The sequence below is a fragment of the Acomys russatus genome, chromosome X (assembly GCF_903995435.1).
Source record: "Acomys russatus chromosome X, mAcoRus1.1, whole genome shotgun sequence".
Taxonomy (NCBI): Eukaryota; Metazoa; Chordata; class Mammalia; order Rodentia; family Muridae; genus Acomys; species Acomys russatus.
The window spans coordinates 103,501,647-103,524,367 of record NC_067169.1 but is presented as its reverse complement, the minus strand read 5'-3'; the positions used below and the strand labels follow the sequence as shown (position 1 = coordinate 103,524,367).

General features: G+C 40.6%; 1 protein-coding gene across 2 annotated transcripts in view; it reads left to right on the top strand.

Annotated features, from left to right (window-relative positions):
• Positions 1-12,332: 12,332 nt before the first annotated feature.
• The window catches only part of Enox2 (ecto-NOX disulfide-thiol exchanger 2), a 309,518-nt gene continuing 299,129 nt past the window's right edge, over positions 12,333-22,721 (top strand). For both annotated transcript variants that reach the window (XM_051142397.1, XM_051142394.1), the window contains exon 1: positions 12,333-12,507. The gene's annotated coding sequence lies outside the window, so the exon portion shown is untranslated. The remainder of the gene's footprint in view (positions 12,508-22,721) is intronic.

Below are 22,721 nucleotides of genomic sequence, written 5' to 3'. Positions count from 1 at the left end.
GGTTGATGACGAGTAAGAGAGGTTTCATTATATTGTTATCTTCATTTCTCATTTAACTGAACATTTTCCACAATAAAAAAGTACCTTCCAATTGTGGTCACAGAGAGTTCCTCCACTGATTAGCTTTGTGACTAGAGAGAAAAGTTGTCTAACCTTAATTTGTCTTCCTTCATCCTCTAAAAGAATAGCATTGCTGACACAACTTCCCTCTGAATCTAGGACGATCCCATAAGACTCTGCTGCTAAACACATAGCATACTATCTAGCTGGCATACATCTGGTGCTTAATACCTACTGATTTCCTTTGCCCTTGCTCCTTTCAACCAAGCTTTTCCATATTTCTCCAGCTGGTCAGTGCACATAGCACATGGTCTTTGGCTTCCTATGGAGCTTTGTGTTCTAAAATGTATACCAACGTACTCTCCCACCTAAGGACTTAAGAGGGTGTGGTGTGTAGTTTGAGGCAATACGGTAACACCAGCATAGTAGTTAATGCTGTGGAATAGTGATTACATTTGTCACACAAGCCCTGGATAAAGTAGGTGACTAAATTGTACCTCCTGGCTGAAGAGCTAGGTGGCTCTACACTGGATCACCTTTTCCTTTGGTCCAATGTTTGAAGGTAGAGATGTCCAAGGCAATGGTATGTGTGACATTTCTCCCTCCCTTTTCCTCCACTGGCACCGTAGCCTCCTTGACTCAGACTCAAAGTACTCAAGGCACCTTCTTGGTATTTCAAATTCCATCATGTCATCACAAGTGTGATGGACAGCAGCTACAATTTATAGCATAGTGATTAAAAGCTTAAACAGCCTGCTACTAAATAGCTCTGAGAGTTATTTAACCATTCCAAGTCTCACTTTACATATTGGAAGGATGGAAATGGTGTGATAGACTCAAATGGGAAAAAATGCATATAAAGTTCTTAGCACAGTGTTGCCATGGTGTAAACAGTAACTGTGAATCACCTGATGCTGTTACCGACGAGTCTGTAGAACAAACACATTCCACATTCTTTGGGTCGTTTTCCACACCTGCAGCCTTTTGGGACCCTTAGTTGGTCCTAACACCCACTAACTCTTCTCAGTGCCCAAACATTAACTGATCATTCACCCTGGCCCAATTTCAAATGCCTTCTTCCCCTTCAAACTTAACTGTCCAGTTTTCTGTATCCTGACTCGCTGTCTCTCGAGGTCCACCAGGTGGCGCCAGAGAATGTTCCGAGCCCCTCAGCTCCACATTCAAAACTGCAGAATCATTTTAGTTAGGAGGTAAATGTCACTTTCTTCCTTAAGGATATTTGAGCGGTTTTGTTTATAGTCCTCCTGAACTTGTGTGTTTCATTGCGTGGTCCATCTTACTCTATAAATTAGGTTGCTATCCTGCTTGGACTTTTCATTCTTGTGGCTTCCTTTTCATGTTTTTGGCTTCAAAGAGGCCTTTCTTCTAAAGCAAGCACCCCTCTCCCTGAGAATGCTTTCAAAGTTGCCTAAATTCCCCTTAAACCTCATAAACTTTTTCCTGGGAGCTATCTGTTCTATTTGCACTTCTAACAATCTGCATTCTTTCCCTAAAGCCATTCATAGCTGGATTCCTGGGGCGGGTTGGGGGGGGGGGTGGGGGTAGGGGTGGTCTTTTTAAGGGCTCTTCTGGGTAAAAGAAGATCAGCTAGCCCTGGTTGGCTAGATAGGTTGTCTGTCTGTGCATTTTTTCTGATACACAAGAAGCTCTTTTGGAAAAAAATACTACCCACACGTGGGACTCATCACTAAGAAGGCTCTAGGTAGACTGACAGATTCTGAGAAAAAAGGTAATGAGGACTATTTCACATGTTTCCATGTCTACAACTGTACAATAGAGATCACCGTAGTGCCAGCCTTATGAGATTATCACAAAGAAAACTGGTGTCACTTGGAAAGCACTTGGAGCAGCCCCCTGGCAAATGCTGTCCTTCATTTGCCAACAGCAGTGTAGTTCTCTTGGGAGCACACCATGCCCTACACTGCGCAGTGTTTTAGGAAGTTAGTCCTCTCTTGGCCTTCACTGCCTTTACTCTCTCAGGTCTTCCTGATGTCCTTCCGGAATGTCACAGGATGGGGGACAGCACCCTCCAAGTTGGTTTTGTTGACAAATTCTTAACATTGATGACCAGCAAGGCAGTGGGTGCTGACTGAGCAGAGGGGTGTCAGAAGAGGCGACCTGTGCTACTGAGAGCCTGACTCATGAAAGGTATTGGACCGAGAAAGGTTTAGGACCAACAAGAAATCTAAGGCTTTATCCCCTAGCCCAGTGGTTCTCAACCTTCCGAATGCTGCAACCCTTTAATACACTTCCTCATACTGTGGTGACTCCAGGCAATAAACCCACTCCCATTGCTACTTCACAACTGTAATTCTGCTACTGCTATGAATTGTCATGTAAACATCTCTGATATTCAGGATAGCTAACATGTGACCTCTCTGCAAGGGTCATCCTATCCCAGGAAGGGATGGCGACCCACAGCTTAAGAAGCACTGGCCTATCCTATCTTCTCCTCCCTTCCTTCCTGAAGCTCAGGCCATTGTACCTTTCCAGAACTTTCCAGGCCAACTAGAGTGTTTATTGTCACTCTGTGTAATGCACTGCTTTCTGCACTTTATCTAAGTGGCCAACGATAATTTTACAGAAAAGGAACTCACTTCAACGCGGACAGAGGAGGGGGCTTGCTCATGGTTATGGGGTGAGCATGCTTGTTTCTTTCAGAGACTTTAGGTTTTGTAGACTATGATTTCTAGCCAACTGGCACGTTTATCTAGTAGGCCAACAATCAGCAGCTTCGCTGCAAAACAGGACCCATTGTCCTGTAATGCCCAATACCAGGCGCTGCTCATATTGTGAGCATAGTTGCAGAAGACAGAGGATAGCATGCAAGCTTGAAGTGGAGTGAGCACTTCTGAACATACCCCGACTCTCACTCCTGCTCTCTGGGCAGCTTTCCATCTTTTAGCTTTCCAGACTCATTAAGTCCACCTCAAGACCTGCGATTATAGGCTGTGACTGCAATTCCTGGTCCTTGTAGTGCCCAAGATGTTAGGGAGTTTCCCACTGCTTTGTTACTTACCACCATGCACTCAGAATATGTACACAGCACAATTCCATGGTGAGAGTGGGAGGCAATGATACAGCTGCCATTATCCTTATGATCTATGTCAGTAGTGTTCCTGGTATACCCTGCACACTCCTTGCCCCCTGTCTGTGTCTACCAACATGCTATGTCAGTGTTTCTTAACCTGCGAGTCACGGCCCCTTTGGGGTGTGACTATCCTTTCACAGGATCACATATCAGATATAATGCATATCAGGTATTTAAATTATAATTCACAACAGTACCAAAATTACAGGTATGAAGTAGCAACAAAAATAATTTTATGGTTGGGGGGGTCACTACAGCATGAAGGACTGTATTAAAGGGTTGCAGCATTAGGAAGGTTGAGAACCATTGTGCTGTGTGTTTCAACTGGAATGCCCTATTACCCTCTTGTCCACATAGTCAAACACTCTCCACACTGATGTCCTGCCCTACTACACATACTACTAGCAAGACTAAGATGCCAACCCTTCTGCTTGGGTTCTCTGTCTCTCCAAGGTTCAACTCCCTATGATAAATGGCACAGTGCTGCTACCACTAAACTCTTGCCTATTTTACTTTACATCCAGTCCTGATGTCTATCAAAAATCATTCCTGGTGTTACATTAAGAAAAGGCGTCTCCAAGGAGTTTGATCTCTTTGCGTTTTAATCTTTGCTTTGCTACTTATCATCTGTGTGGCATTATAAATATTACCTCTCTGAACATGTTTTCCCAATTGTATAAAGGCGATAATAAGAATACAGACCACAATAAAGTCAAAGTAAGACATAAATCTCATACATATAATGCAGACAAAGTAATGCCACACAAAGGCTTGGAGGCTTGGAGTCTGTATAACACTGGATTTTCAATCTGTTTCTCTATCAGCCCCTTCAAGCTTCTTAAACAGATTAACAAGTTTTCTTATTGGTATAATGGAGATAACACCACTCGCATAAATGCCATGAAGGTACAATGGGAGAATATGAGTAAAAATATGAACCAGCAGAGTGGGGTTATGCACACATAACCCCGGTACTTGGGAGGCTGAGACAAGAGGATTATGATTTCAAGGCTATTCTGGCTGCACCATGAAACCTTGCCTCACAAAAGTAAGAGCAATCAAACCAGGAAAAAAAAAAGCATGCAAGTTGTACTGGATAGCATATGTCAACTTGACAGAAGCTAAAGTCATCTGAGAGGAGAGAACCTCAATTTAAAAAAATGCCTCCACAAGATCAGGTTGTAGGAATTGGGAATTTTCTTAATTAGTGACTGATGTGTGTGTGTGTGTGGGGGGGTCTAGCTCATTGTGGGTGATGTCATCCCTGAGCTGGTGGTCCCAAGTTCTGTAAGAAAGCAGGTTGAACAAGCCATGAGGAGCAAGCTAGCAAGCAGTACTGCTCCGAGGCCTCTGCGTCAGCTCTGGCCTCCAGGTTCCTGCCCTGCTTCCTATTCAGTCCTGAATTTCTTCAATGATGAGCATGCTATGAAACGTAAGGCAAATAAAATTTTTTCCCCAAACCATCTTGGTGAATACGAGAAGCAAGAACACCTGTTGAGCATATGTCCACTTTGTGACATGGTGAAGACCAGTGTGCTATGGGGAGATCTAGGAAAGAAGCTAGAAAGGATTTTCGAGAAAGCCCATTACTGGCACACAAACATGAGAAGCACACTTAAGAAACGGGAGTTTCTGTTACAATTCTGGTTCCAACTTACATTACTCCTACCTAGGCAATGCGCAGGGAATTCTCTTTCTCGAGAAGCATCCATCTACCTTCCCAGGGTGGATAGTCTCTACTCAACCGTTGTTTGCTTTCCCCTCAGTATGCTATGGTTGTCTTACGACACCTTAGCATACATTTCTGAGACACTCCAAGACATTTCTGGTCCAGATTCAAAGATCTGCTTCTCAGCAGGGCATAGCGGCACATGACTGTAATACTATCGCTTGGGAAGCTAAGGTAGGTGGGTTGCTAGTTCCAGGTCAGCTTGGGCTATATTGAATGCCTCAGGGCATATACAGATTGAGATGCCAAAAGAAAAGACAAAAAGAGTGGGAGGAGGGAGGGAGAGAGGAAGGAAAAAACAGAAAAGGGAATCAGTCTCTCTCCATATTTTTCCTTATGTTGTAGAAATTTGCGTATTAAAACATTTCCATGACAGCCTTTACTGAAATGCAATTAATGTAACACTACAGATAAAGCAGCAATTTTCCTAAGCCAGATCACAGACCACCCATGCAGCACCAATCACATGGCCTGTTTAACTCTGGCCACTGACTATATAGAAAGTCCAGGCTCTTTGCCTGGTTCTAGATATAGACTCCTAACTCTGGACTTAGAGATTTAACTTAGCTTTGGACCAATCTCTCAACTTGCCCAAAGATAGAGACCTTAACTCTAGCTGTAAACTAATCTCTTTCTGGCCACACTCCAAATTCTTAACCCTGGGAAAATTGAGTCCCTAGACCTAAGTACATACTAACATTCAAAGTGTGGCCCAGTTACAAACACCTGCAGCTGGTACAGACAAAAGATCTAATCCTTACCCCTATAGTAATCTAACTGTGGCCCTTAAATAAAAATCCAATATAGTATCAGACATAGCCCCTAAATTTGCCCCCAGGCTGAATGACTAGCCTAAGCTAAAGACTAACCTAACTCTGGAATATAGCTAGTATTACACACACACACACACACACACACACACACACACACAAACACACAAAGTGAGGGCTCAGCATAGTATTGAGAGCTATAACTGTCAGCACAGACTGACTTTCTAACTCAGTCACAACCTGAGATCTGATCTTAGAAACTAAACCAGCTACAATTTCCACAGACTTAGCACTAACCAGAACCTAACTCCATCTCTGGCAAGAGAATGCCTACTAAACTTGGACTCAGACAGAGATGAAAACATGTGCAGAAACCAAACTCTAAATTTGGCCTAAGAATGCTGTGGTTATGGCCAAGAAGTGTAACCCAATCTTCTATAAAATCTGAGGATGTATTCTGACTACAGATATGACTTAAAGTCATAGACGCTTGAATATGGCTACAGACTGAGAGTTAACCTTATTCAAATACAAAATTCAAACCTAGCTAGGAATTGGCTAATAAATCTGACCATGGAATAATCTGCCTAGGATAGACTGAGCCCTATTAGTGGTCACTGACTGGACTCCTAAATATCAAGGCCTCAAAGTGGTCATAGGTTAAATCTTAAATTTTAACCACAGACTGAATCTGTAATTCTTATCATAGACTGAATTTATAAGCTTAATCTTTTTCAATCCGAAAATAAATCTACGTTTCCCACCTCCAACACACATACACACCCTCAAAAAATAACTAATGAGCAATCTTCTATCTTTAAGATAGAGTGAGCCCTATTTGGTTAACTATTAGTTCCAACAAACCCCAGATTTATCCTTGACCCTAAGCCACAGGAAAAACTCATAGCAGCAGAATTTAAAGTACTTGCCAGGACTGGGAAGGCACTGAACCAAAACGTTAAATGTGAGTTAAGGACAAACCTGGGAAAGATAGAACCAACACATCTCATATTCTTAGCCTGAAATCTACCAAAAGTTTGACTTCTGTACCTGAACACAGACTAAACACAGTGAAGAACTAAATGCTGTCCCTGGCCACACCCAGAGCACTGATGTGAGATGCAGCCTGTAAACCATGGCCACAACCTCTAAGGAGGACTAGCGAATGAAGCCCAGCACAGGTAGGCTAGCTCAAAACTTGCTTCATCATAGAGTTTTCAGCCCAGAAGTAAAGTTCACCCTATTCGTGGCCACACACTGAGTTCTAGTACTAGTTAAAGATTGAGCAATCTGTCTGGCTACAAACCTATCCCCAAATTGGCATAGAAACACACGTGACAACCATCAACACAGCCAGATCTCTAATACTGACAGCCGCATTCTTGCTACACTGATGAGAGCCTAAATTCCCGAGCAGACACCAGGGTCTGAACAGTCTGACCTCTAACCAAGTCGAGAGGCTGATCCCCAAGCCCTGATCATAGCGAAGTTTTTTTTTTTTTAACTTGAATTAAAGCTGGATCCTGTGATGTTTAAATCCTTATTACAGCCTTATCTATAGACCAACATGTAACATTACTGTTCTGAAAAAAAATTGCTGACTCCTGTAGCTCATAAAGTCTTCTTTATAGTCAATCTTACCCTGACTATGGCTAATTCCTGAATTCTGGCAAAAGGCTAGATAGCTAGCACAACCTCTAGCACTCAGTAAACAGAAACTCCAGAAAAGGCCAAGGTGGAGCCTCTACTCGCAGCTTCAATTCTATAGGACTGTGATGGTTAGACTTTTCAACTTGACAGAATGGGTTTCCAGGCAAGCCTTGGGGACTATCTTGAATATGTTAGTTGAGGTGGGAAGACCTGGCCAGCATGGGTGGCACTATTCCCCGGCTGGGTGCTTGGACTGTATAGAGGTAGACAAAGGAGGCTGAGGCATGTGCACTCATCTCTGCTTCCTGGTTGTTGATGTGGTATGAGCAGCTGTCATAATGGACTGTTCCGTAAACAGTGAGCCTAAATAAATCCTTTCTCCTTTGAGTTGCTTTTGTCAGAGTTATCAGAGCAACAGAAAAGCAGCTAACACAGAAGGCAAATTGAAATAATAGCAGAGATAGTAGAGGTCATAGTTACAGAGTCACACTGTGTCCACTGGATGAAGACCAAAAACTAGCCACAGAAACATCAGTCCCAAAGGATAAAAAATCTTAACTGACCAAATTCAGAAATAACAAATTGAGCTCAGCCAGATATACTTCTCCAATCCTGTTCATATTCACAGTTAAAATCTTGGCTGCAAACTCATAATGTCCATATAAAATATTAGCTGTGGTTTTAAAACTCCAGGGCATTCCTTTGGCTTTGGTGTAATTTGCCATCTAAAGGCCCAAATGTAAAGGTGTGATGACCCAAAGTGACAATATAGGGATGTAAGGCATTATGAGAGGTCTTTGGTGGGGTCTGACATCAAAAGGGATCACGGAACACTGTTCACCTCCTCTGTTTCCTGGCTGGGAATGCAACTTCCTGTTTCAATGTGAGTTCCAACCATTTGTATGCAGTGTCTTTGCCAGGAAGATTTAATCAATAGGACTGTTTGATCTTGGAAGTAAGCCTTGCAAACTGTGAGCTAAATACACCCTGTGTATGTTGCCTTAGGTATTTTATTGTAGTAAAACAAAGCTACAAATACAGGTACACCACAGACAATGCCCTAACATGACACCATACTGGATGAGCCTGGTCATTGACTCTAGACTGAGATCTAATTATCAGACTAAGCATAATCTCTTACCATGGACATTGATGGAAACTTAACGAGATGAATGAATCACTGAGCATATCCCCTATTCATGTTCCTGCACAACCTTTCTCTAAGCAGCAAAAATCACTGTGACTACTAACTCCAAGACAAGAGATAAATCTGGTCTTTACTGAGTCTCAGTTCTATAAATAAAAGGGAATACAGCATTATACAAAAGCTAAAGTGAACCTTGGACCCTAATATTTGATGTGGCTCAAAGTTGGTCTACAGGCTGAGCCTTGTTGACAATCTTAGAAGCAGGGTTCTTACATGTTGCTTTTACAACTGTCCACATGGGTATGAGCTTTAGCATTGAACAAAGCTGCATCATGGGCCATGGGCTGAAACTTATCTCTGGAGCCTAGTATTGGTATCAGGTTAAATAGTAATATTTGTTGGATGACCCACTACCATGGATGCACATTGGCCTATGAACATAGCTACAGACCAACTTCAGCCTATCCTGAAGCAAGATTTAAGTCAAACACATTCCACATTTTAAACTTGAATCTAACTGTGATCTGATGAGGTATAAAGTGGCTTTGTAAAGAGTTCGAAATCTTCCCTATTAACTGCTCTCTGGATCCATCCAGCATTATTCACCAGTATTTCAGAAATGGGCCATAGCTTCGTAAATTTGTCTTCCTATATAACAGTGTGTCAAAGAGTATCTTAACAATGAGTCAAAGAGTATAGCTTTCTACATATGTATACCCACACATTTAGTTTATTTTATTTTACTGTTTTTTTTTTTTTTTTGAGACAGGGTTTCAATGTGTAGGCTTATCTGTCCTGGAATCTCTCTGTAGACCAGACTGACCTTGTACTCATAGCAATCTTCCTGCCTCTGTCTCTCTGAGTTCTGGGATTAAATGTGTGTGCAACCATTCCCAGATCACTCACACATTTTAATAAGCTATGCAGAAAATATATACATACTTAGGATAAGTAGTATTTTTATAATTATATAAACACATGTACACATACACATATGTATGTATGTATGTATGTATACTGTACTATACACACACACACACACACACACACACACACACACACTTCCATTGCTTTTGTTCCTTTACAGAACCCTAACTAATATAGTGTCTTTTCTATACCCCCTTTATTCCACTCTATTGGTATTGATGCTTGAGCTAAGACCTCAAGCACTACATGAATGGTGAGGGGGAGAATGGACCTTCTTGTCTGCTACATAATTTTCATGGAAATGCTTCAAGCTGTTCTGTTTAGCATAATGCTTGCTGCGGGCTTGTTGTATATGTTGAGAAATATTTGGTAGGTACTCGAGGAATTTTATCACAAAGGGATGTTGGATTTTATAAGAGGCCTTTTCTGTATCTAATGAGACAATTATGTGGTTTTTATTCTTGAGTCGACATTTGTTCTGGAGTACATTTATTGATTTACATATTATGAACCATCTCTGCATCTCTGAGGCAAAGCCAACTAGGTGGTAGTGGATGAACTTTTGATGTGCTCTTCAATTCAGTTTTGTAAGTATTTTCTTGAGTCTTTTCATCTATGTTTATAAGGGAGATTGGTGTGGATTTATTCATCCATTTTTAGTATAAGGGTAATGTAGGTTCAATTTTCTTAACAAATATATTTTATTATGAACTTCTTAACCAAGAATATCTCACTTATAACCCGACTAACCTAAACAATAGGAAAAGAAGATTAAAGAATACAATAATGAAACCGCAAGGATATCAGTTCCGAAGAACAATTCTCCTGGCATAATCAGCAGGATTTCTTCTGCTGGGACCTGGAGCAACCAGAACCCGGAACCTCAGCCAGAACCTCAGCTGGAACCTGGAACCCCAAAGACTTCCCTCGAGTGGTTCTCTCTAGGAGTGTCTCAAAGTGGAACAATGAACAGCCAAAACTATCCCAAGTCTCCAAAGGCCCCCTCTTGTTTTTTGCCTCACATTTATACCTCCTCTCAGAATTTGTTCAAGGATGTTTTTCAGCTGGTTAATAACCAATCTCCCCCACATGGTGGTTTGACTTCTAAGGGGACAAACATCACCTGCTCTCACAAGTCTTTTTCTCATCCCCCACTTGTGATCTAAACAAAAAACATGCTTATCTCTCCTTCATCTCTCCCTTTCTATTAAATACCATAAGCTATATACAACAAAATAAGAATTATCCATGAAGTTACATTTACAAGGACCAGTCAGTCCATTTGTAGTTAACAATTTTTACGAAATTATTCCACTATCTATCTTATGCTGCTAATTCTTATTCTAATGTCTAAAGGTTTTTTTTAAAATTAAACTTATATTAATACTGTGCCTATCTAGTCTTCAACCAATCAGAGACCCCAGAAGGAAAAACTATCTAATATGAAGGAAGTGCAGGCAAGCAACTTCCAACAGTATTGACAGGACAGAGAGCTGACTGTCTGGACAGTCACAAATTCCTTTCCATCATCGGGGCATTCAGTCTTCAGCCAGCAGGGTAATACTGACTTTATGAAAATAATTTGGAAGTGTTCTTTCATTTTCTATTGTATGGAATGACAGGAGGATTACTGAAATCTTCTTTAATAGGTCATATTCTATGCTGAATCCACTTGGTCTTGGACTCTTATTTTAGCGAGAGATTTATTATTATTGTTTATATCTCATTGGTTGCTATGTGTCTCTTTATATTACTTACTGCATCTTAGCATAAGTTTGGTAGGTCATATGCATCTAGAAGTTCACCCACTTCTTTTAGATACCTCTTTTTTGGGAATATTAATTTTTAAATATTTATTTATTTTCCCATGCCATCTGCTTCTAATAATTTCTATCAAGCTACCTCCCATCCTTAATCCCAAATACTTGCTAATGTTCTTTTTTTTCCTTTGGTTTTTCAAGACAGGGTCTCTCTGTGTAGCCTTGACTGTCCTGGACTCCCTTTGTAGACCAGGCTGGCCTAATGTTCTTCATCTGGTCCAAATCCTCCATCCATGCCGGCCATGTGCTTCTCCACCTAACCCATGATAATACAGCCTTCTTCTCCTATGGTTTACCTCTTCCTCCCAAGATTCTCTCTGTCCCCCACCCCCATGGAACCTTAGCCACACCTATGCCATTTGCCCTGCCCAGGTGTGATGGCTTTTTATTGTTCAACAGGTTAGGCTCTTAGGCAAGGTACCAGGTGGGACTCAGAGACAGCAAACAGTAACTGGCATCAAAATACATCAGACCAGCCTCCAACAGGTATCTTTTCAGTTTAAAATTTAAGTTTAACAGAACAGAAATAACACACACACACACACACACACACACACACACACACACACACCCCTTGGTAGCACATATGTTTAATTCTGTATCAATTCTGTATCTCAAGAGGCTTAGGTAGTAGAATTCTTCACTCAAAGTTTGGGCTAGGTTGCAGCATTCTGTTAAAAAAAAAACAAATCAACCATATTCAGACTTCAATGAGAATACCAAATAATAGTATAATGTAAACGTGGTTTCTTAAAACATAAATATTTTTAAAGCATTCAAAAGAATGCTTTTAGCTTCCCTGAGCTAGTCTGAGAAGCCTTGCACACTAAACTACAATACCCAGAATACTCTCCTGTACCTGAACTCCAGGAATTTTTGGAATCTTGGTGTGAGAGGTATTGTGGGTAACTAGAGGAGAGTATCTTGACTTCATCTCCCACAATCCTCTCACGTCTTTTGAGTATCTCCACCAATGCAAACATTGGATAATTCTGAGGAAGAATGCGCTACAGTGATTTCAAACTACATTTCCCATGAGGAAAAGCGCTTAGGCCTTGGGCTTCCTTGACCAGTAGCCAATGGGAGAGGCCTTAATAGTCACCCTGTAGGTTAGAGTTCAGCACTTGGCCCCACTTCCTGGCCTAGGCCAGCTAGCTGAAGGCACAGAGTTGGGAAGACAGTTGTGGGATATGCAGCGTCGCGAGGGTACTCCGCGTCCAGAAGCTTCCGAGTGGGCTCGATTTTCCGCGGCAGTTTAAGGAATAGCGCTTCGGTAGCCCGGGGAGCTGGAGGTCAGCGAGGCAGAAAGCCTGAGTGGCCATGGCCGGGGACTGTGGGACCGAGGGGGGCCTAGGGAGGAGGGTGCTTCCGGGGCCCGCTGTCTTCGGCGCTAAACTCCGCCCAGCTCCGCTTCATCAGGGATGGGGGCAGGGGCGGGGGAGGGGAGCGAGGTCTGGACTGGGAATCAGGGAGTGGGCATCAGTAGCCTGAGCTTCCAAAACACAAGCACACCCTTACCCGCCCCCCATTGTTTTACTTCCTACCACCACCCGCTCCTTTCCCCACCGCCCAGGACGTGCTCCTTCATAGGATGGGAGTCTCCAGTAAGTGGTATCTGGATTCTCCTTCCTTCATGCAGGAGTTGGGTGCTGGTTTTGTTGTTGTTGTTTTGTTTTTCTCAATACGTTCGGGTTTGAGCACCAACACTGCAAGTGCCTCCTCTCTCTCCCGCTCCCCCTCCCCTTTTCTCCCCCCCCCCCCAAGTGAGTGGAAATTCCTTGCTATACCCAGGACTCGATTTTTGGTCAATTTTCCATTTCCGATTCCTGGTGAGAAATTTTTATTTTTAATTTTTAAAATCAGTTCATCTCTCTTTACTGACCCTTCGGAAAGGGGACAGAAAAAAGGACTCTCATTATTGAGAAATACATAATTCACATTCAGTACAGTGTTTTTGGTGAGAGTAGAAAGTAAATTGGACCTATTGAAACACCTGGAACATATTAAGAGCTTCCAGCCGAGACCAGTTAGCACCAGTGTTGATAAACACTTAACAGGCACACCAGCCACAAGACACCGCAGATAGACACTGCATTAATTATTGTGTCTTACACATGTGTGCAAAAAGTGCTCAGGGCAGAGTGGACAGGCATATAGATAGGAACGAGAGGCTGCTTTGTGAAAGTTCTAAGCTAACTCAGGACTTCCTTAAGTCTTGAAACTTATTCTTCCCTTAGAACAATCATAGTAGGCTTTGTGGAGGAAGTCACCTTTAATTTGACCCTCCAGCGGAATAAAGGAAATTGGAAGTGAGCAAAGGAGGAAGGAAATGCTTCCTGAAAAGGATGCAGGGGTTGAGATTAAGGGAGGTGGGGTAGAAAAGGGAAGACTGTTTGACAGGCACACATCTCATTATATAAGAGGTATCGGCAGAGCTATATTAGGAGGTAATACTTGGGTTCACAGTAACATGACAAGTTGAAGAATACTGTATACAAAGTTTGAATTGTACACTTTATTGAATAAAATTAAAGACAGAAAAATTAAGACTGGGTGATTTTCCTTTTCATCCTAGGGGAACCTGATCTGAGATCAATTCTTGGAGAACACAAAGAAGTGTGGTGGTATGTTCCAGGTGTGAGTTTAATTTCAATATAAGGAGAAACTTTTGTCTTGTAGATGTTTTGTTTGTGGCTATTCTTAGCTACAACCTATACTTGTCAAGTAGAATGCAAAGGGCTGTAAATGCATTAAGTACTGACTTTGCTGTCCTTCTGTTGCAGATTACCTAAATTGTAATCATCTGATTAGACAATAATGACTCCTATTTATTCAGCCCATATAGTGCCCCAAGCATCATCATAAACACTTTGCTACATTATCTGTGAGTCTTATAACATATGCACTATTATTTCCATTATTTCTCTAGAAGAAGAAACTAAAATACAGATTTTAAGCAAATATCTGAAGTCAAATAGAGCAGAGATAACTGAGGTGTAGTTTTAGTGTACAGACCTCTGACTTGAAAAACTGTGCTCTTTCCCTCGTGGTTTCCTAGTCTGATGTGCATTTCTGTTCTTGATTTTCCAACTGTGGCAAGGAAAGATTGCTGTAAGGTACAATTGATCATCCTTGGAAGCAACCCAAAGGAGTAATTTTGGATTACTGTTTCAGAGTGTGCCAATACCAAATTAGCTTAGCTGCTATTATCACCATAGTTGATTATGGCTGCCAAAATTATAGTCGCTACATCTTTTTATAAACTAGGTGACTCCATACAAAAACTATGTCCTACCTCTAAGCCATTTGGATCTAAGCAATTCTTTGGGTTTTACTTGATTTCAGCTTTTTAAAAGGGGCCCAGGTTACTAGATGTCCTCTGTGATCCAAGCACACATGAAGTGCAGAAGATGCAACTGCATACAAGGCCTGAGCCCTCACTGGCTCTAGGGGAGCTAAGTGACAACAATTCTGAGGTAGCATAGATTGTGGGAGAACCGGAACAGGTACAAAGCATTGTGGTAGGGTAGAGGAAAGAGTGGCTGACTAAAGGAGGTAGTTGGGGCAATAGCTTTTGTTAGGAGGTGACATGATAGATAGGCCTTGAAGGGTAAGGAGTTTGCCAGGCAAAGAAGGGTTGTAGCCATTGGAGATAAAGAAATCAGTCTGTAAGAGTAGGCTGTGTTCTCAGTCTGAGAACAGTTCATCACAACTGGGTACCAATGGTCTGGGACAAGGAAGGTTCAAGCAAAGTCTCCTACAGAATTTTGCAGGTGATTCTCAAAGAACTACTGCAATTAGGAAATAGGATAGTGTTCCCATAGGCCCATTTTCTCACAGAATGTCACACAAGAACCAGTGGTAGTTATGCTGTGCTCCCACACACATTTTAACTTTCATTAGGTACATGTTTCAGTGTGTCTTGTAAAAATAATCTGGATTAGCTCATAAAACCTAAGGTTACATAGGACTTGATTTAATGAAAATAGAAAATGCACTTGTCATTAAGTTGGTTTAATGACAAATATTGAGTAATAGTATGACTAGGTTAAACATCACCAAGTTCTAACCTCATGTCATTGGATGCAAGCAATACAGTTGTAGGCGATAGAAAACAACTCAGCATTTTCAAAAATGGAGGAGCATCAGGAGCAGACTTTCATATTTGTAAGGTGACAGTGCAAAGGGGCCACTGGAGGGAGGTGTGGCCAGTCTACAAGTAGGGCATTTTCCTTCAGAGAGATTAAAAGTAGTGACATGGGAAAGGAGGAACTAGACTCAAGACATATTTATCAGTTAGAATTAGTAGGAATTGGCACGTGTAAATACTATTAGTATTATTACTTGCTTGTTTCTTTATATTTTATGATGAGTGTAATTTTGCCAGAGCATGCAATTTCATCCATTTAGGTAACGTGGGGATTGTTACTGTTAAGGAGAGTGGATTTGGATTACAAAAAGTACCCCTTGTGACCCACTAAGTGTTACTGAGACCCTTCAAAATTCAACAAAAATATGACCACCTTCGGGAAGCCTTTCCTAGAAACGCTCCATGTAAGCATGAATACACACACAAGGGAAGATTAGGGTTTCACTTTTGTAGGACCCATATTACTTTTATTCCAGACCAGATCATCCTGTTGTGTGTATTGGAAAGGTAGTTAATTCAGAGGATGGCTGTTCTGCCAAGAGATCACATCCAGAGATCTTCTAGGTCTGTGTGATCCAGCTGGAACACAAACACGCCTTTAATCCAGGAGACAGGCAAGCAGATCTGAGTTCAAGGCCAGCCTGGTATAGAGCAAATTTCACGTCAAGAAAAGCTTAGGTCCAGGCATGGTGGTACATACCTTCAATCTCAAACAATGTAGGTAAGGTTAGTTTGTAGAAGGAAGCACCCATGTTTGAAAGTGATGTCTAAGTGGCAGAAAAGGTGACAAATCAGAGAAAGATTTGACAGACACGCCCAACTCTCACTAGAAGAGAAAGGAAAGGGAAGCTATTTAAAGAGGCAGTGCAGACAGCCAGGGGGAGGGAGGGAGGGAGAGAGGGAGGGAGGGAAGGAGGGAGGGAGGGAGAGAGTGTGTGTTTTTAGACACAGGTGAAGACAGAAGGAGCCAGAAGATTAGGAAAGATTGTAGGAGTTAGTTTGAGGCCAAACAGCAATTCAGGGGCCTAGAGAGACGCCAGATTGAATAAGTCAGCTGGGAGAGGAGTTTTGGGCTAGAACAGCTGGGTCGAAGCAGCCATCCTAGAACTCAATAAGAACAAGAAAGGGTGAGCATATTAGGCAGTAATTCTCAGAGGTTGAGAACATTCTAGGCCTAGATTAGATTGTATGAAGGCTAGAAACTTTCAGGTCTAGGCCTAGGTTAGCAGACAGAGGCAATAAGCATCCTAGGCAATAAATGAAACAGGTGAATAAAAGTTCCTTTTACAGTAGTGTGCCAGTCTGTGGATGTTTTTCAGTAGAATGTGAACTCCTTGAGGGCGTGAACCACATCTTGTTCATCTCTATACACTTAGAAAGAACACGGGACAGTAGATATCTAACAAGTGCTTAGTGTATGACAAAAAAAGTAGCAAATATTCACATGGATGCAACTATGGACATTGGTAATGCAGGATATTAAGTATGAAAAATATGAATTGACATATAGCTGTTTGCTGCATTTGTTACTTTTACTGGATCTAACTGTTAAACTTCTCATACTTTCACTTTGTTGTTGTTTTTTTCTGTTTTTATTTTATTTATTTATTAGGTTTTTTAAGACAGGGTTTCTCTGTGTAGCCTTGACTCTCCTGTGACTCACTCTGTAGACCAGGCTGGCCTCGAACTCACAGAGATCCGCCTGCCTCTGCCTCTCTGAATGCTGGGATTACAAGCGTGTCCTACCACACCTGGTTATACTTTCACTTTTTTATTTTAGACATTTTTGTTATCTTTTTCTTTATCATAGTTTAAACCTGTTAGGCCTGCTTTAATTCTCTTGACAGAGGGTTCACATGTCTCCTTTCTTGTGACTTTCTTAGGAAACATCTTCTTCTCTATCTACCAGTTCCATTGGGTTTCCTCCTTGGGGCCAGTCTCAAGTGCATCTTCTTTTGGTCAGATACATTGGTAGTGGGCTGACAATTTTATTCAGCCCTTTTTTTTGAGAGTGGTTTGTCAATATGAGTCAGAGATTCTAAAACTAAACAGTCTTCATTCCCCAGCTTCTAGTGCTGTATACTGAAGAAGCAATCATGTTTTCTAAAATTTAGCTTTCAGCTTCTCTAGAGCTGTTTATCATAATGACAGAAATGAAGGAAAAAATGGCATCCAAAATACCCAGTACTGGAAGATTGAATGAAATCAATTGCGGATCATCAAGTAGTCACATCATTGGATGTTGCCAAAATGTATTTCATGGTATGGAAACTTGTTTGTGATATAGCAAGAGAAAATTCAGGCCGTACAACTCCACATAGAGTGAAGCAGATTCCAGCTTAAACGTGTGTACTTTCCTTACACATGGCACATAAATCTGTGTATGCACACACAGGAAAGTTGATATACTGTTAACTATGTGCAAATAGGGGTTTGCTACGATGATAAGATTACATATGATTTGTTCTTTCTATCTTTTTTATATGCTTATTATCCTATATTTTACAGGAAAACACTTGTTCATTGCTTTTAAAAATAATTTCATCATACTGTTTTTTTAAATTTTGTAAAAGTATTTAAAAATTGTTATTTCTTGTTTATCTCTATTTGCCATTGCCTTACTTTGGGGTGTGCTTATCCCAACACAAATGCGTCATTTCTAGCCTGGATTTTTGCTGCCTCTAAACCAACTCACTTCCACCTCTTTTACATATAAAGGATTTTTTTTTTATAAAGCATAAATCTGATGCCTTCATATAAATAGTTCAAAGGCTGCCCACCATCCTTAGGATAATATCCACATTTCTTTAGGTTGGCCAATGAAAGTTTTGCAAATCAGCTTCAGTAGCATCACTTTTTCTTCCTATAATTTTTTTTTCTGAAATTGTAGGCCACTATCAGACAGATGTGAAATGTTTATAATTGACCAAATGCTGGTGTGGATTATATAGGCTAAGTGTTGTTATAACACACAAATTTCTGCTCTTTTATCCTCACAACAGCATATTAAACACATTCAATAGTTATTACTATTTCAAGCTGAGCGTGGCAGAGACAGAATTATGTGAGTTTGAGGACAGCCTGACCTACATAGTAAGTTCCAGGCCAGCTGGAGCTACACAGCAAGACCCTGTCTCAGAAAACAATATTAACTATTTTACAGATGGGGAAGACTAACTTAACTAAAAGATAGAAAAGAAGTTGTTATAAGGAACTTTGTTAAGAAGAACCATTAACCCCCTGCAGTGGTGTAGTGCTTTGCTGCTTGCTGAAATCCTACCTAGATTTCTTACACTCCCTTGGGCAAGTTATATGTGATCATAGCATCACATATGGTGATAGTTCTCATTGTGTTAATGTATAGAAATCTTTCCTTACTCACACAACACTTCACGCAAGGGAGCTGGAATAGCTCCAATTTCACTGGATTTCTTTCTGAGTTGTAAGTCTGTGTCTTTGGGAACGGGGTGCCAACAGAATTGCTAGAGAAAATCATGACAGAATTGAGGGTATAAGAAGCAGTGCATGTCATGGGGGCCAGTATCACTGGTTAATTTATTTTTTTAATGCCATGCAAATGCATTTTCAGTGATCTATCCCCAGGGAAGACCTTGCTTGAGTTCTACAGTTAATCCTATTTATATAGAATGTAGCCCACGCATGCACTACATTCCTGTGTTAAGTGATCTTAGACATATGTATGGGGATTACCATAATGACACACAATTGCATGAATGTCGGATACCAAATTTTTCTCTACAAAAGTATATTGGTATCATATAGTCCCCTAGTATCATGTAGCATGATTTCTTTTTCATTTTCCTTACAAATAATAACCATTGTACAAAAATGGATGATCTTTAGAGGACAGAAGATATGAGCACAAATCATCTATAATGAAATAATACTACTTTGCCCAGACTATGATATTCCTTTAAAGCTCATTAGTTTTATAATTAATATGCCTGTATACAAAGAAAAAAAGAATCTGTAATTCTCCAATTCAACATCAAAATTACAGTTTCAAATTATTCAGTGAATTATTGTAGGCTTATTATGTGACATTTCTGTGCTAGGCTTGGCACCAGATATGCATAAGTACTTGTTTTGATGCCTTGGGAGGTGTGTGTGTGTGTGTGTGTGTGTGTGTGTGTGTGTGTAAGAGAGAGAGAGAGAGAGAGAGAGGCAGACAGACAGACAAAGACAAACATACAGAGAAACAATGACAGAGAGACAGAGAGAGATATTAGAGAATGAACATTCCAGAGCTACTGAAAGAAAGAGAATACTTAACAAGCGAGCTTATCACCTAAATGACAATTTACCCAGCTGAAAATTGGACTGTGTACTGGAAGAGGTTTATTTTTCTTTCCTCCTTTCTTCCCTCTGTGGGATATCTAGGCAGACGTAAGCTACCAGATAGCTGGTAAGCAAACTTGTCTGTTTGTAAACAGTATTACTTAAGGAAGGGTAGATGTTTGAGGTTCCAACCTAGCATAAGCTTCCCGGTGCTGTGAGAATTATGATTGTGTCAGCTTTTCCAGGGTTTCTATCTCTGCTGCAGAGATTTGGCAGACACCTCAGACAAATTTTATGTCTCTTAAATCTTCCTCAAGCGAGGCTTGGCCCTTAGATTTATATGTACAAAAAAGTAAAGTGTTTTCCAGTTTGACATTTTTGAAGATCAAAACAGACTCAGTTGTTTTTCTTTGTCTTTTTTAAGTTCAGCAAAGCACCTCAGTTTAATCTAAAGAAAAGGCTAAGTGCTTTGTACTGACTCTTTTTTTGTTTTGTTTTGTTTTTCGTTTCCCAAGACTGGGCTTCTCTGTGTAGCCCTGACTGTCCTGGACTCACTTTGTAGACCAGGCTGACCTCGAACTCACAGTGATCCGCCTGCCTCTGCCTCCTAAATGCATACTAACTCTTAAGAAACAGCCCCAACATTGGTTTTTCAGAAGTGGCTACTGATCATATACCTGAAGATTTATATTCCAGACTTTAACTTAATTTCTTCTGCTTCTTGCCTACAGAGTGTCAGGTTTTGCTGGTCTTAATTTTCATTCTTTAAACTTTACAGATAACAACATATAAAACATTGGAAAATGGAGATATAGTGAAGTGTGCTGGGGATATATGATGAACAAAGGGGTTTTTTTTTTTTTAGCTCTGTTTCCCTTCTTTGTGATGTTTTGTTATTAAAAATAGTGTTCCTTGTCATAATAATGATAGGTGAGAATAAAAATTGGAGTGCATTCAATGACTATCCATTAACAGGACTGGTCGAAAGACATCTGTAGGCAGAGCACAAATGAAAGTTTGTCTGTAATTCAGAGGAACTGGAGTGTTATATGGAGAATGTTATATAAACAATATTGCACCAGAGGTGTCCTGTGAAAAATAAAGATGGAGAACTCCCTGGTAAGGCCCCTTCTCATCTGCTCCAGCTGCTTGTTTTAGCAACAACAACTGCCAGTGACAATTTCCTGGGATAGACACAATCCTACATGAAGACCTCATGATATGTCCTCCTAGTGTTTATTCTTCAAAGTTGCCTTCTCAGATACATTTCACTAATATTACATTGGTCACATAGTATTCTAATTTTCTCCTTCCAGGAGGTGCCAGGGGCAGGGGAATAAATGTGTCATGAAAGCAGAAAGGGAACTATTTGGATACATTAGGAAGGGGACAGGCAAGAAAGTGGAAGAGAAGATAGCTAATGAGCAAAGAAGAACAAATTATAATATTATATGTGTATGAAAATGCCACAATAATACCAATTTTTTTTCCTACTAACCCAAATTTTATTCTTTTAAAAAATGCTGAATTTGAAATCAAGAAACTTCTGATATTCAAACTCATTCATTTGCTAAACAGTTGGTCACTTAGAAAGGTCTGGGCATCATGCTAAGCACTGGAAATATAATATGGAATAATATGTAATTTCTGCTCATCTTAATGCGCTCACAGTCTACCATGGGAGATAGACATCAAAGCAGTGATTATATTCACAATATACACAATATTCAAAAAGAGAGGTATACACAAGGCTTTCTAGAAACACAGTGAAAGGAATTACTGCTGGGTATGGGAAACCTGTAGATCAAAAGTTTGACTTTGCTGTGTCATAAGGAATGAATGGAAGTTGCCTATATCCCAAGTAAATAAAGAAGTGGCTAGTGAGTCTTAGCAGGACAACCAACACATGAAAAGAAGTTTGGATAAACATGCAGAGTTGCAGTAAAGTTATGATGCTGTATGTAACCTACTAGGACCGTGACAGAGGGATACAGAATAGGAATTTGGAAAGGTATTGTTGCTACTAAGTGTTGTCATTGTCTCATAGGCACGCAGGGATGAGGTAACCCAGAGTTTTAAGTAGGGGACTAATATGATTGAATTACAGGATGGAAAGGAGACAGAGAAAGTCTACTTGTAATCTGAGTTTTAAGGAGGTTTTATCATAATCACCATTGTCTATCAATGCTGAGTCCATTATGCTTTCTTTCAATATATATACACAAGACATACATTCATGTGCCTATATATATATATATAACTCAGATGAATGTTTAGTTTTTCACCACAAATCAGGGATCCTTCCAGCAATTGGGGTTTGATTATTACAAAGGAAATCAGTTTCAGAGCCCAGCAGCTTCATTTTAAAAACATGATGTGAATCTTATTTATTGCTTGCTGAGTCAACAAGACTGAGGCAAGTTGAGGACACAAGGAGGGAAAGGGACATAGGCTGAATATGTGTAAGGAAGAGGCTGCTTGAAAAGTGGCCAGTGGCTACAATGCTGAAAACCCATATGGACCGTGTCCGGATGTGGGGAATAGAAGGGACAGAAGTGTATAGATATAATCCAAATGCATGTTGAAGGTATATTTGCCTAAACAAATTGTACTATTTAGCTAATCAGTTTTACTTAATTTTCTTTCCCTGGACTCAGAAATCATAAATATCTTCCTGTAATCCTTAAGAGGAAGGCCAATTTTCTTTTTTTTTTTTTTGGCCTGGCATTCTCTGCAATTTGGCTCCAGTCTGTTTCCAATATTTATGATTCTCTCTTAACAGAACTCTGCTCCAGCCAGTTAGCCTTTCAGACACCACTTTGGCATTCCTTCATCCATATTGTTAGCCTGCTCAGGGCAGGAACTAATGTTTTAAACAATTTTGAGTCCCTTACAGCATCTAATATAGTGTCTTGAATATAATAGTGCATCCATGGTCTTTCTATTGGTTGATGATTGTTATTCTCCTACCTTTCCCCCATTCTTTTCACTATCTACCTCCACTGGCCTCACTGAAAATGGTTACTGAAACAGGCAAGTGGCATATATCTGTGATTT